Genomic DNA, 5,921 nt, shown 5'->3' with positions numbered 1-5,921 from the left:
GCCGAGTATCCGCAATGGGTGGCCAATATTGTGCATGTGTCGAAGAAAGATGGAAAAGTCTGCATGTGTGTTGCCTATAGAGATTTGAATAAAGCCAGTCCGAAAGATGATTTCCCTCTGCCACACATTGATATGTTGGTAGAAAATACTGCTAAGTTCAAAGTCTTTTCGTTTATGGATGGATTTTCCGGATATAATCAGTTCAAGATGGCAGCTGAAGATATGGAGAAGACCATATTTATTACACCTTGGGGAACATTCTGTTATAGAGTGATGCCTTTCGGTTTAAAGAATGTTGGTGCAACTTACCAAAGAGAAATGACTACTCTTTTTCATGATATGATGCATAAAGAGATTGAAGTTTATGTGGATGATATGATTGCTAAATCTATTGATGAAGAGGAACATGTTGAGCATTTGTTGAGGCTATTCCAGCATTTGAGGAAATATAAACTCCGCTTGAATCCCAATAAGTGTACTTTTGGTGTTCGTTCTGGTAAGTTGTTGGGCTTTATTGTCAGAGAGAAAGGTATTGAGGTTGACCCTGCCAAGGTCAAAGAAATAAAAGAGATGCTTGCGCCCAAAATTGAGAAGCAAGTAAGAGGTTTTCTCGACTGCTTGAATTATATTTCCAGATTCATTTCACACATGACTGCCACATGTGCGCCTATATTCAAGCTTCTCCAGAAAGATCAGTCTTGTGATTGGACCGAAGACTGCCAGAAAGATTTTGATAGTATCAAAGAGTATCTGCTTGAGCCTCCGATTTTGTCTCTTCCTGTTGAAGGATGACCATTGATCATGTATTTGACTGTTCTTGAAGATAGTATGGGTTGTGTTCTTGGTCAGCAAGATGAGACTGGAAAGAAAGACTTCGCAATTTACTACCTCAGTAAGAAGTCCACTGACTGTGAGACTCGGTATTCTATGCTAGAGAAAACTTGTTACGCATTGGCTTGGGCTGCTAAGCGTCTGCGTCAGTATATATTGAATCATACCACTTGGTTGATATCCAAAATGGATCCAATCAAGTATATATTTGAGAAGCCTGCTTTAACTGGGAGAATTGTCTGTTGGCAGATGTTGTTATCAGAGTATGATATCGAATACTGATCTCAGAAAGCGATCAAAGGTAGTATCTTGGATGACCATTTGGCTCACCAACCAATTGAAGATTACCAGTCAGTACAGTATGATTTTCCTGATGAAGAGATCTTGTACTTGAAAATGAAAGATTGTGATGAACCATTGCTTGAAGAAGGGTTAGAACCTGGTTCCCGTTGGGGCATGGTATTTGATGGAGCTGTTAATCAGTATGGTGATAGCATTGGGGTGGTAATCATTACTCCTCAAGGCACACATTTTCCATTTACAGCTAGATTGACTTTCAAGTGTACAAACAATATGGCAGAATATGAAGCTTGCATTATGGGGCTCGAAGTGGCCATTGATCTCAGAATTAAGTATCTAGATGTCTTCAGAGATTCCGCTTTGGTTGTGAATCAAATCAAATGTGAATGGGAGACGAATCAACCCGGTTTAGTACCGTATAGAGATTATGCGAGGAGGATTTCAACTTTCTTTACAAAAGTTGAGTTTCATCATATCCCTCGAGATAAAAACCGGATGGCAGATACTCTTGCAACGTTGGCATCAATGATTGTAGTGAAGTATTGGAATAAAGTTCCTAATTTGACCATGATGAGTCTTGATAGGCCAACTCATGTGTTTGTTGTGGAAGAGATCAAAGACGAGAAGTTGTGGTATTATGACATCAAGTGTTTCCTCCAAAGTCATATTTACCCGTCTGGGGCATCTTTGAAAGATAAGAAGACTTTGAGAAGATTAACCGGAAATTTTTACCTGAACGGTGATATGTTGTATAAGAGAAATTTCGATATGGTTATGCTCAAATGCATGGATAGACACGAAGCAGGCCTGTTGATGACTGAAGTCCATGAAGGTTCCTTTGGTACTCATTCCAATGGACATGTATTGGCAAAGAAGATGTTGCGAGCAGGTTACTATTGGCTGACAATGGAATCTGACTGTTGCAAGTTTGTGAAGAAATGCCACAAGTGTCAAATATATGCAGATAAGATTCATCTTCCTCCAACACTGTTGAATGTTATTTCTTCCCCATGGCCCTTCTCCATGTGGGGAATCGATATGATTGGGATGATTGAGCCCAAAGCTTCAAATGGACATCGTTTCATTTTAGTGGCAATTGACTACTTCACAAAATGGGTTGAAGCGGCATCATATGCAAATCTATCCAAACAAGTTGTTGTAAGGTTTATCAAGAATCAGATTATATTCCGATATGGTGTGCCAAGTAAGATCATTACTGGTCATGGATCGAACTTGAATAATAATATGGTGGAAGCTCTTTGTAAACACTTCAAGATTGTACATGATAATTCTCCTCCCTACAGACCCAAGATGAATGGGGCTGTTGAAGTTGCAAATAAGAACATCAAGAAGATTATTCAGAAGATGGTTGTCACGTATAAGGATTGGCATGAGATGCTCCCATTTGCTTTGCATGGGTATCGTACATCCATCCGCACTTCAATAGGGGAAACCCCTTTCTCTCTTGTTTATGGTATGGAAGCAGTGCTCCCCATAGAGGTTGAGATTCCTGCATTGTGTGTGCTCATGGAAGCCAAGTTGACTGAGGCTGAATGGTGTCAGACCAGGTATGATCAGCTGAATTTGATTGAAGAGAAGAGATTAACGGCCATGTGTCATGGTCAGTTATATTAGCAGAGGATGAAGAAAGCTTTTGATAAGAAGGTCAGACCTCGGGTGTTCAGAGAAGGTGACCTTGTGCTTAAGAAGATTTTATCGTTCAAACCAGATTCTAGGGGCAAATGGACTCATAATTATGAAGGCCTATATGTTGTCAAGAGAGCCTTTTCAGGCGGTGCTTTGATTCTTACAACTATGGATGGTGAAGAGTTCACTCGACCTGTGAACGTAGATGCAGTCAAGAAATACTTCGCCTAAAAAAGAAAAGAACAACTCGCTAAGTTGAAAACCCGAAACTGCGGCTTAGGCAAAAAAGGAGCGTCTCGGTGGATTGAAAACCCGAAAGGGCGATCCAGGCAAAAATTAGAGACATAAAGAAGAAGAGAATTTCCCGATAAGTTGAGTACCCCACCTTGGGGCAACTTATGCAAAAATTAGGGATTATGGCAAGTAACTGCACTACGCCGATTTTCCAGTGTTGGGAATATTTTGTTGAGCACAAGGGTTGACGTCGATTCATCATACCCGGTAGCATTCAGAAGCACAACGGCTATCAAGAGTTGGTGGAAGGATTAGTGGTCATTTGTATTCAATGTAACCCTTTTCCATGTAGATTACCATTTTCAACTTTGTAAAGATCTATGGAGTCTTGTCATTTACAGACTACCATTCTATTAACTAAAGTTGAGCTTTTATCCAATTATTTCCACTCTTATTTACTTTAGCCAATAGTTTTAAATTTTATTATGATCATTTTTTAAATTAAAATTTTAATCAAAATCATTTTTTCTTAAACATATAAAAGCAAGAATTTTTTCACAGCAATTAAAAAGAAACATCAACAGCATTCCAAAGAATCATAGATTTCCCAAACAATTAACCCTTCGGGTATCCTTAACCGAGTTTGTTGATCCAGTTCCCCTGCGGAGTATTTGATCCCCAGCGGAGCTTCTGCACTTTTCCCAGCTGAGTTGGTTAATTCAGTCCCAGGCAGAGTTTGTGTGTTCCTTAACAGGGTTGATTTTCTATTTTGATCTTCAGCAGAGTAAGATCGATTTTCCCAGTAGGTTGTGTTAGTTTCACCCCCAGTTGCCATCCGACTAGCTCCCAGTCAGAGTTTCCTCCTGGTTTCTGAGCAACTATTTGTGTTTATCCTCTGTATGGTTGTCTCCCATTTGATATGGTGTTGACCTAAAATTCCCTACAAATTCGATAATATTTCTTTTCCTCAGCAGATCTCCTCTTTCCCCAGATAATGTTGAGCCTTTGGGATGTTAATCTCCTTGTTCTCCGGCAGTTATATCCCTTTGTTGTGGATTGACCGAGGATTGTACCGATGATTCAAATTTTTGCGACACCTTTGTATCCTTTGCGGTCGTTTTGTCAGTATAATCATCATACATATACATATACATATACATATACATATACATATACATATACATATACATATACATATACATATACATATACATATACATATACATATAATTACATATTTTTGCATAATAATATTTGTTGATTCATTATCTGAGATTCTTATTCTTTGTTATGGAGGTACTTTATCCCCATACAAATCTGGCATCTGTCAGCCTTCAATTGTAGAGTGTCGGCCCCTTTAAGCAGAAAGATTTAAACCTTTCTCCCTTCCCCACTGAGTTATTTCCTCGTGGATGATCATTGTTTTAGTTTCCTTCCTAGTTGATTACCTGGATGGAATTACTCCCCTTGAGCTATATCCTCATTGGGTTGAGTCTTGATTGACCTTTTCTTTCTAGATCTTACCTAGATAGATACTTTTATACGTACTTCAGTACGTACATCGACCGGGGCAACCCCTTATTCCCTTGTGTATGGTATGGAAGCAGTTCTACCTGTTGAAGTGGAGATTCCTTCTCTAAGAGTCATGTTGGATGTCAAGTTAGACGAAGCTGAATGGATTCGGACAAGGTTCAATGAGTCGAGTCTTATCAAATGGAAGCGAATGGCAGCCATTTGTCATGGGCAGTTGTATCAAAGTCGGATGAAGAGAGCCTTTGATCAGAAAGTGCGTCCTCGATGCTTCCAAGTCGGAGATTTGGTGTTGAAAAGGATCCTTTCTCCTCAGACAGATCACAGGGGCAAGTGGACTCCTAACTATGATGGACTGTATATTGTCACCAAGGTTTTTGATGGTGGAGCCTTAATGCTTGCAACTATGGATGGTGAAAACTTCACTTCCCCTGTGAAGTCAGACGCAGTTAAAAAAATACTTCGCATAAAATAGACCCACTTGACGATAAAAAGAATAGTCCAGGAAAAAAATGGGCATCCCGACGAACCAAGAAAACGAAAAAGGTTCGGGCAAAAGTTAGGGATTAAAAAATGAAAAGATTGTACACCCGGTAAGTTGAAAACCTGAAAAGGCAACTTAGGCAAAAATGGGTATCCCGGTGGATTGAAAACCCGAAAGGGCGATCCAGGAAAAAGTTAGGGATTAAGTGAATGGCTGCATTCTGAGTAGTTCTGAATTTCATCTCGTGTCAATAACTGGAAACTTTCGAAGGATAGGAAACAATCCAGTCATCTTTTTCAGAAAGTTGATCATCTGGAGGATCTTGAAGACGAGCGAGTCATAGCAGAATTGGAACCCGATAGAAATCCATTTCACATTGCCATTAGATTAATTTATGTCTTTATCTGTTGTGCAATTACCTCTTTCCAGGGATTACTTCCTGATGTAAATGCCTATTTAAAGGCCATTCAATCAATAAAATCATGTTATTCAGTATATCTCTGTTTTCATTCTCATTTTACTGTTTTGTTTGCAAAAATGACGTCCAAATTTTTTATAAACATTGCATCATGAAACATAAGAGCTCTACAGGTACATGCTAAATAAACATTTAAAATTGCTGTAAACTTTAAGTGCTTTGGATCGTCTATTTAGAACAGGTACACTCGGGGCATTTCCTTAAGGTTCCCAACAGATGATCGCGGATGTGTTTTCTTCAACAGTTGGTATTTGGTATCTTATCCCTGCAAAGTTGGTCTAAGCTTTGGATTCTTCAATCCCCAGCAGGCTCTCACTGTTGTACTTCACCAAGCATGTGTTTCAGATTATACACTCCCCAGTAGAGTCGACAGTGTCTTACTGTATATCCCCAGCGGAGTTGATAGTGCCAGACTGT

Source organism: Lathyrus oleraceus, chromosome 2 (genome assembly GCF_024323335.1).
Source record: "Lathyrus oleraceus cultivar Zhongwan6 chromosome 2, CAAS_Psat_ZW6_1.0, whole genome shotgun sequence".
NCBI classification, from domain to species: domain Eukaryota; kingdom Viridiplantae; phylum Streptophyta; class Magnoliopsida; order Fabales; family Fabaceae; genus Lathyrus; species Lathyrus oleraceus.
This window is presented reverse-complemented; position numbering follows the sequence as displayed.